General features: G+C 39.0%; 1 long non-coding RNA gene across 2 annotated transcripts; it reads right to left on the bottom strand.

Annotated features, from left to right (window-relative positions):
- Positions 1–2,899: 2,899 nt before the first annotated feature.
- LOC139689400 (uncharacterized) lies at positions 2,900–8,601 on the bottom strand. Of its 2 annotated transcripts, none has more exons than XR_011701321.1 (3): positions 8,558–8,601; positions 6,691–8,375; positions 2,900–4,627 (listed from the first exon to the last, which is right to left on the bottom strand). It is a non-coding gene; the product is annotated as an uncharacterized lncRNA (long non-coding RNA). The 2 variants fall into 2 exon arrangements; XR_011701320.1 differs by having other exon boundaries at positions 6,691–8,385.
- Between the last annotated feature and the right edge of the window lie 1,929 nt (positions 8,602–10,530).

Here is a 10,530-nt window from a genome sequence, read left to right on the forward strand (position 1 = left end):
GAACAAAAAATTTTTCTGTCGCTTCTAAATGATCAAAGCGTATTCCTACACTCATTTAGTTTACCAAAGGCATTAAAATTGTCAGTTTTCAGGGTCAAATAATCATAATTTAAAGAATTATATAAAATATACTTATTTAGAATAAATAAAGCCTAAATTTAAATCAAAGAGTCAGTTAAATAATTAATGATAGAACATAACCGTAAAATATATTCTTCATATATCACAATGTAAGGTTTCAAAAGGATAGGAATCAAGTGTTTTCCCTTCACATAGGCCAATGTGAGCATTAGAAGTATATCCAGTTTCAAAACTTGTAAATCGTGTGTGCAAGCCTGACTAATGGGACCCATTTGAAAGCGTGTTTTACATGGACAAATTTTGTTTCCAATTGTATTTTCAGTCTTGATTGCTATCACATGGGATTCCATTGGTCTCAAGACATTTATTTATATCTATTAATCAAAATTTGATAAATGCCAAAATTGTTAGTATCTTCATCTTCCTCTGAGGTCTTCCCGCTCGCAGTCTTCATTGAATGCTCATGGAGGGTGCAGCAGGAACCTTCCCAAACACCCCAAACCTTCTCTCGTCACATAAATGATCATCAAGGAAGCCATTTCCCAACTCAGCTCCTCTCTACGGAATTGTATTTTTCCTTCATCCTTATCGTGCATGACTTTTATAATACTGCTTGAGACATACAATGTCAGTCGTAACAGTGATCAAATTCCATCTTAAGTTCACAGCCTCTACTTACTAACAATGAATCAGAGGTCCAGCATAAATCACTTGCCCACAGATAATTTCTTCAGTACGTTATATCCTAATCCGGCTCCACATTGATTGCTAGGATCAATGCAACCACAGGGGGAGGGGGAGAGATGGACAGGGAATGAAACACTTCCATTTTTATTAATACATCTTGCCCCAAAATTGCACCTTTGGGTTTCATCTTCAAATTCATTGATATCTGATTGGAAATGAAAGGCACACATTTATAATTAAACTTTTTCTTGAGCCAATCATAATCTTCAACTTAAAGTTTTGTGATACATAAATGATTGCTTTATTCATAGGAAAATATGGCCAGTGAAGGTGTATTAATCTCAATCATATATTGTAATTGGCTATTTTCTTACTCATTACAGCAATAGTAAGACATGGTAAACTATTTTCCAACGCCCATCTGCACATAAGGAGGTGATAAGCAAGAAATATAGGATGATGGGAGGGGTGAGGATTGAGGGTAGAGCACCAAGTATTGACGGGTAGCAGTTAGCTTTGAATACATATGTTGCATAGCCAATGAGAAAATTACTTCAGGTACTAGGAACCAGGTTTCCAGATTGGTCTGGTGAGCAAATCTGTTATTGGTTAATCAATGTAGGTAACCTCAATCCCCCCCATATTCCTGTTCAAATGTGGCAATTATTTATATAATTATCTACAGGAAAGTGCAAGAATAGCTAGCTTTTACAAATTCAGGTCAGTGATGTGCTTCTAGCAAACATCTACAGATTTTAATACATTAGACATTTTTCTCATACTGTTTCTGATCTAATGTTCTGATGCACCTATCATATAACTGTTAATTGCATTGTGTTTATTGCTTTTACGAGGTTCATTTCTCCATCGTGTTCTCCAAGATCCAATTCCTATCCTATGACCCCTACTTGGGTTCTTCTTAGGAGGTTTTCTATTGTACATTGCCTGTAGCATTTTGTGACCAGCATCTTGTCATGGTAAAAAAATCATGTAAACCTACCGAGTTGCTGTCTACAATAGCCAAGTCTTGCGGCAACCATTTTCCACTCTAAAAAACTAAATTAATGTTATAATAGATCAATTAGCTCTTTCCTCCATTAAATGGAAATAAAGCTTCGCATGCCGGCCAATATCTCTTCTCTACTGGAACAGAACTCTTCAACCTTGCTACTCATTACAATTATATAGCATCTGCAGTTGATTTGATCACAGGTTTTACTCTTTTAACACGAATATGAGTAATTTGGTGGTTCAATTCACATTTGATGCTGCTTAGTGCATTTATTCAGGGAGAGTAAAAGGGAGTCCATGTCTTGAAATCATTTTTTTTAACTTGGATGCCATGAGAGGGAACAGCGTTGTGTTTAAATGTGTGTGTGTGTTGGTAACTAAGGAACAAAGTCACACACAGTGAGAAAATATGTGGTATTGAGCATTTCAGATAGATAAAAATTTAATCACTATGCTATGCAGTTTAATCATTATGCCAAGAACTGGTCATCATTAATGAGTTGTGTGCTTCAAATACTTGATCGAAGTGAAGCAGCTCCCTATGCCGTCATCTTTATCAACAGTGCACGGCTGTGTCACGGTGTTCCTCTCCTTGTCACTTCCCTGGATTCTTCCTCTCTCTTTCGCAGGAGCGTCATGCGTTTGAGGGGTTTTAAAGATAACCAGGAATTATTTTACAAATTATTGTATGTGTGATAAATGTATGTAATGTTTGTTCATTATGTTGTGGATAATAGTTACTAATTAACGAGACAAATATTATATTTTGTCGAATTAAGGAGAACCTAAAATATTTGATGCATTAATTCCCTTGATTTTATGCACAATCTCTGTACATGTTTAACATTGTGTATGACCAGGGAGAAGGTTGTATAAGAGAGTCTTGTCTCAATATCGCCAAAAAATCTATGCATCTACCACTGTACTTTAAATTATTCATTAATGTAATGCACACATATATAGGGGGAATAAGTTCAAGTGTAGTGTTGCTAGAGATGGAATTTTAAAAACATTAATTTCTCCTTTAAAATAGTCCTCCTTAATGTTCTCAACTTGAGAAAAAGTTTGAAATAATAAATACTTTTTTGATTTCTGATTAGAAATTTACTTAATACTTTCGATAGCATCTCTTGACAACGGCACTAGCAAAGACGGAGTTATTAATGGAGAACTAATAGAAGTGTTTTAGAAAAAAATCTGAAGCGCCCACTGTCTGTCCTATCAGCGCCCCCAAATATGAGCGCAGTAAAAGTAATATTCAATGATAAAAAGGAGAAGAGGGCGGGACCCATAAGGGCTTGCGGGCGCGCTGCTGTATCACACGCTACTGTGTTTTCACTACTGATTGAGCAAAGTACTTTGACATCAGCCAACTAACTGGTCATGACCCCGGGCCTCCAGTCAAATATATTATATGTTTTTACTTTTTCCTCGTCAATAATGGTATCATCCCACTCCTAACCCATAAGGCGAAGGAAAAATTAATTGCAATGATTAAGTTAAAAAAAATGTCTTGTGCCATTGTCAGCTCGGAAACTTTTCAGACCACCCTCGTGAAGGTCCTTGGAGTATATATTAGGATGAAAAGAAAATGCGAAGAGGGATTTTAATGAAATGGTAGGCGATGGAAGCCATTGAGTTTTAAAGAGACGCGGGATCATTTGGTTTAGACATCACAATAGACGCAAGTATCCATGTAAAATCCAGAATGCCATGGAATTGGCACATATATTATGGTTTGTTACCAATCAAATGGAATGGCTTGCCGCTACCTGATGCTGACTCTGGTCACATTTTAGTATTTACGAAGTGTAGCTTCCGACGACAAAAAATAAGTTAGTGGAGGCGGGTGATGAAATGAACCGCAGAAGCATGAATTGAATTGACAAGGAAGAAGTTTTGGTGGACTGCAAAAAGTCATGGATGAGTGGCAGGAGCTGTGGACATACTTAGGCATGCAATTCTAAAGATAAGATAAATGAAGCACATCGAGTTAAATAGTGAATCGCGACACCAAAAGAAGGGAAGTGGAATCCGGAGTTTGCGGTTTATGTCAGTTTGCAGAGGAAGAGTGACCGTGGGTCGCTGCACAAGAAGGTGAAGACACGCTCGGAAATAACGAGAATTACGGGAAGGTATGTGTGGAGGGACAGAAGAGGGTGATTAATCCCATCCCTGGACACGCCTAGAATCGCCTAGATGCGAGTGTGGTACGCAGAGTTACGATGAGCAGTGATGAATATAGAATTCAAAGTTCCATGCCAAACCATCAATTGGCAAAGAATTAATTATGTAAAATTCACTGCCTGCAAATATGAAGAATGGAAAAGTTCACAATTTTACTGTGACATTTAGTTTCGTGTTCTGCCGGTGACAAACCAAACCATGGGAGGGGTCGTCTTCGGGGATTTCTCGCAAGGTCTTCGTCACGGCTGATTGGATCTCTTCTATGGACAAAAAATGGGTTCCTCTCAGGGCTGCCTTAATCCAAGGGAACAAAAAGAAGTCTGCTTGGATGGTTGAAGGGGCTGCTGGTTGACGGCCTTCCAGAGCGTTGCTCGTCGTGAACCTTTCCCCGGCCCTCCTTAAAGGCATAAAACCACCTCGAAATTAGTGATTCGGACAATATAGAGTACTCGAAAGCCTCATGAATAATTTTTTAATTCCCTTCAAGAGTTTATTCAGTTTATTTCGAAACTTAGTAGATTTAAAGAGAATTTAGGCCAAATGCCGAATAATGCGACCAAAGTATTGTTCTCCGAGCCCGGCTAAAAGAAGTCTCAATGGCTAGATTTCCAAGCAGCTCCCCAGCTACGGTCTCCTGGTTTCCTGCATCCTAGGACTGATCCTGCAATAGATAAGCAAAACGATGTTAAATTAGACAAAAATGAATGTTTGTTACCTTTTAACATTGAAGAATATTATTTCTAGTGAGTGAGATTGTATTTGTAATTTGTAATGTAGTAATTATATAAGTGTAAATGGACTGATTCGTAGAAACCGTGAAGTATTTTGGTGGGAATACTAAATGAGTTCAGTGTAGGTTTCTGTTCCGTCAAAGCTAAAGACTACATTATACGAGGACTATTGAACAATGAATTTGATTCCCCATGAAGATAAAGTAGTACTAAAGATCCAGAACATAAAGATGGAGGAAAATAAAGTCAAACGTTTCTTAGGAAATGATGTGTTTGGGTTTAGTAATTGGAGAGGCAAACGCGATGCCATTGCACTCATGACATCACTAATAGAGAGGAATTGATAATACAATCGGGACGTGTAAACCTGTGTCGTAGATTAAAAAATATGAAAAATGAAATGAATGAAAAATTAATAGCGTATTGCTGAGAAAAAGGAACATTCTGGATGGACAGAAGGCTAACCCGAGGGAATTCGTAAGATCACTTAGGTTTGTCGATGACCAAGCTCTAGTTAGTCAGTTACTCAAGGGGTTGCAAGCTTTGCCGAGTCAATTGGGGATTCAGTGCGATAGGTATGGGATGAGAATCAACGCAAATAAACAAAGGTTGAGCAATTTACAAGAAAAAAGGTTTCTTTTTTTTAATGCTCTTTGCAATTTTACCGGCTGCTCGTTTGATTGATCTTGAATCTTCGGGTCGCGGCCTTTAAATTTGCTTTTTAAACCGGTAAAGATGAAAAAATATTTTAAAAACCAAATGACCTCCTAAGACAGAAGGATTTTTCCCGAAGGACTTAATATAGAAATTAAATAGGATTGATCATTCAAAGAACTGCAAGAGATGCCGCGAGTTGGTCAAAGGTAATCAGTTTTTCTTACCATTGCTAGTGAAGTATGCAGAGTCTTGCGGAAGTCATATTGAAGTATTTCTAGGATATTATGCTAACACACAAAATGTGTTATTTGTTCATAAACAAGTTTCTGTAGCACTTTGGGCAAAATAAGTAGGAAGCTACTTGGGCTGTGATCTGGGGCTATGATTTTTGAATGTTTTGGGTTGGGGCGAATTAATGTATTTTTCTACAAAGAAAGAAATGATTCCTGTGAAAGGGAGCGGTTGAAAATGTTTGTTGAGAAATGAGAAGAGTTGGTTTAATCGGAAGTGGAAAATACACTGCATGCGACCCTAATGGTGTGGATTTCAGTTTTTGTAAACTAGTTGGGAACCTCTAGTTGTTTTACCAGGACAAACTGAAATGCATTAGCAGGAGGTTGATTGTAAGTTAGTTTTTCATGGAATGCTTGAAGAGTCCCCCGTGCAGCCATGCATTTCCCTTTGTCAATTGTTAGCCAAGGAATTTTATAAGGAGCGTTTTATTTGAGGAATTGGATTAGAAAGAAAAATGACAACTTTTTCTCCGAAGAAATTTAAATATTCAATAATGCACGATGGAAGTGATGGCAGCGGATTCAATTAAATCGTAATTATTATAACATTCATGATACGTTTAGGGTTAAAGCTTTAATTTTACTTTGGGGTATTAAGTGAGTAGACTCTGCACATTAAGTCATGGTAGGAGATGCTCTGGGCAGCAAGTTGATCATGGAATACTAGTTGTTTAGGATTAGAAGAATCCACGTCAAGGATGGTTAAATTTCACTTATTGACTCAAGTGGTTAGATGTTTAAATTATAGGCATTGAATGTGAGCCAGAAGTCTGCGGTAAAAGGAGAGAGGGGGCTGGTGAAGGGATAGGGTGTGGGCGGAGGGGAAGGGAGTAGGAGCGCGTGTTCCTGCTTAGTTAATTTTGCCAGTCGTCCCCGAAATGTACTTCCGCGAATAAATGGCGCAACTGCGGAGGGGCGCCGTTGGCGTCTAACCGGCTGATCCCGCGGGGAGAGAAGGGACACAAGGGGAAGCCCTTCAATAACGTTTGGTCACTTTTCACCACATCACTCATTTGTATCATCTTTTAAATTTAGACGCTTACCTGAGAGACAGTGACAGCGCGGGGTTCGAGATGATGTGGTGGCTAGCGTACTGGCTTCCCACCAAAAGGGCATTTTTCAGTATCTCGATCCCTACTTGAGGCGCTACGTGGAGGTTACTTTGAATGAGTACGCCGTCCGTCGGATTAAACGTAACTTGCGAACCCCTTGACATGTTTCGAAAGGAGTAGGCTAATGCCTACGCCGGGTTTCTCGCCACCCTTCAATGTTTCCTGTCCAGCCATCATTGCGCAAATGACCCCAAAATACTAATACTAAGGCAGTGAGTGCTATATAATTTTGATTAATTTCATTTACAAACCCTTCTACAAACTGTACAATATGGTTCGTTAACATGAAGGTTAAAAATTTGCGCCTTAAAATATATGTTGTAAAGTTAGTCTTTGAAAGATAGCGAGAAACTCAATTTCTTCTTTCCGTATTACAGTTTTTCCGAAATTTTAGGATATAATTAAGAAATATTGTCGGGTAATACAAATGCCAATTATAAAAAAACTAGGCGAAACTGAAATGAAACTATCTATTGGACGTCTACTTTCTTTCGGACGAGGAAAATCTGTGCTGCGTGCTGAATTGTCTAATTCCTTCCCTGCTCTTCCGCTCTCGATATGGGGCACCTTTACGTCATTCAACATTGTACAGTCATAATAATCGCATTCCTCCGCCGTCTTCACGAACACGTGCCCATGGATATAATTTCCCTCAAAGATTTATAACAGATACAATATGTCAAATATTCCCACTACCCCATTCTCCACCATCAGACAAGTTTCACATTTCGAGTAGTTGCAAGTGCTCAAGATTCCACACCCTCCCTGGTATAACGTGCTTCATTCCAATCATCCGACCTTTTACAACAGAGTCAAAGAAGCTGCAGTGGCACTTCTAAATTAAATATCATCAACAAAAACTAAACTTTAAAATTTATATTAATTGAGAAGTCGTTTAGATATAACACACAAACATTAGGAAATAATGAATCAAAATCAGTGTTGATATAATAATGTGCCAATAATTAATAAATGTGAAATAATAATAATGTTGTCTAGCAACCTTGCGAGCGTAGATAATACGGAAGATGGAGTACATGGATATTATGGAGAGGATAAATGCAATGTTAATATCTTTTACCTTTGTTTGGATTAATTTTCCAAGTTGAAATTGAAAAATATCGTAAGAAAAATATAATAATGTCTAACTGCGGAAATTTCTTTACAAATATTCCTCCTTGAAATTAAAGTGAACTATACATCGGGTCTTAAAAGAACCGATATATAAACCTGGCTGTGGTAGCAGCAGTAGTTTTAGGGGAGGCGACCGACAGCTGAGGTCTTTTGCGCCATTAGGGATGGATGGCAAAGGAAAGGTGGAGAGAAACCCGGCGTCGGCAATAGCCTGCTCTGATCGGAAGGCGCCAAGGGGTCCGCAGTATAACGTCCCTTCCGACGGACGGCGTACTCACTCAAGGTGCTCCCCACTATAAACCACTAGCAGGTATCGGGATACCATTGAAAAATATATTTGCCGCCTCCGGGATTAAATCCCGGACCCTATCGGTAGGAATCCAGTACTGCGTCATCCACCTCACTGGAGGACTCATCATCGTGCAGTTGCTACAAATTTCATGGACGGCATTCAAAACCAACAGCTGGAAAGTTGGCAACCTCTGAAAAGGACTTCGTTGAAAGAATAACATGCATCCGAACCAAATAAAAAATCATTTAAAACTTCGGCGATAACGAAATGATTTAATTCCCAATTAACAGTTATGAACTCAAAGAATAAAATTAAAAAAAGCATCAAGGAATACTTAAGCGTTTTCAATACATCTACCCTTTCGGTACTCACCTCGGAATAACTCCGCCAGCACGTCTCTCCACGACCGAATTCAGGCGCCAACTGCCAGAGGAAGCGGCGAACCGACCGGAAATTCCATCGTGGCGCCATCACTACGTATTTCAATTCAATCCTCAAGAACACCATTATTTGCCATTTGTGATATTAAATATGTTTAAACATTTGTTGATTGTTATTGCATTATAAAATATGAATTTTTATTTAATTTTCCCTTTTGTTTAGCTAATAATTCATTAAATATTTTCGACTTATTGACACTCTGTTGTCTTCAAATAATGATTAAAGATGGCGGCCTTACGAATTTTAATAAAACGGCATCCTAGCCAACAGTTGTTGCAGAGCCGTTATCAATAATTCAAAAATGACTACCATTTCCTCATTGGAGAGTTGTGGTGAGCCAAACATTCAAAGAAATATGGTTTTAGTGCACAATATCCGAAATATCTATTTGCATTTTTAGTCTAAGGGAATTGTACATTATGTCATCATTTACTCAATCTAAGATCTCGATGCACGTTAATTTCAACGCATTGGTTCGAAGAATATTTATGTGGTCATTTTAATTGAAATATTACCAAAAGTCTCCGTTAAGTGTAAATGTTCGTAGATCGATTATACTACTTACTTTTACACACGATCCCAATTTCTCCTGAACAACATTACAGTAAGCAGTCATCATCACACGTCTCACTCCTTTACTAAATGGACACTCGGGTAATACCAATAAATGAATTCCACGGGGTCATAACCACTCGGCGTAACATATGGCCCGCACCAAATCAATCGCACGGTGTGTACGCAGATGAGACACCAAATTGCACATTACATGAGATCTATAAACAAAGATTACGGAAGAGCGATGCGACACACGTTGCGAGACACGCTTCCCACTTTTGCGATGCATGTCCAATGAGGGGGAAGTTACGAGACTCGTCTTCCTACACGGCAGCCTTAGTTACTACTCTTCGATGCTGGGAGTTTACTGTAAGAAGAAGCATATCTATCAAAGGACCATTACGAAGTAATACCTCAGTTATGAGTTGTGGGGGTTAACTTTAATGAGAAGTACTCCAATGGCTATTAAATGAATTAGCGCGAAAGGAACACCTTGACGTCTTAATGGTCTGTATCTCTTGCCTTTATCTTGCACGAAGCATTCGAGGAATTTACCGTTTTGGGAAATGTCTATTCAAAAGTATAAGCGGAGGAGTTGTTTATGTATTCGATTTACAGTTTTAAAAATCGACTATAGGTTTAAAAGAACCGATATATAAACCTGGCTGTGGTAGCAGCAGTAGTTTTAGGGGAGGCGACCGACAGCTAAGGTCATTTGCGCCATAGGGGATGGACAGGAAAGGATGAAGGGTGGAGAGAAACCCGGCGTCGGCATTAGCCTACTCTTTACGAAAGGCGCCAAGGGGTCCGCGGCTTAACGTCCCATCCGACGGACGGCGTACTCACTCAAAGTGCCCTCCACAAAGCACCTCATGTAGGGATCGAGATACCTCTGAAAAATATTCAGCACCGCCGGGACTTGAACCCGCGCCCTCAGGGTGGGAAGCCAGTACGATAGCCCCCGCACCATCTCGATCCCCACGAAACTCGTCTTCCTACACGGCAGCCTTAGTTACTACTCTTCGATGCTGGGAGTTTACTGTAAGAAGAAGCATATCTATGAAAAGACCATTACGAAGTAATACCTCAGCTATGAGTTGACTTTAATAAGAAGTACTTCAACGCCTCTTAAATGAATTTGTGCGAAAGGAACACTTTGACGTCTTAATTGTCTGTATCTCTTGCCTTTATCTTGCACGAAGCATTCGAGGAATTTACCGTTTTGGGAAATGTCTATTCAAAAGTATAAGCGGAGGAGTTGTTTATGTATTCGATTTACAGTTTTAAAAATCGACTATAGGTTTATTTTGTGGGAGGCGACTGACCGCCAAAGTCATTCTTTTCATTAG

This window comes from Hetaerina americana, unplaced genomic scaffold (genome assembly GCF_022747635.1).
Source record: "Hetaerina americana unplaced genomic scaffold, ioHetAmer1.1.p SCAF_23, whole genome shotgun sequence".
Lineage (NCBI taxonomy): Eukaryota > Metazoa > Arthropoda > Insecta > Odonata > Calopterygidae > Hetaerina > Hetaerina americana.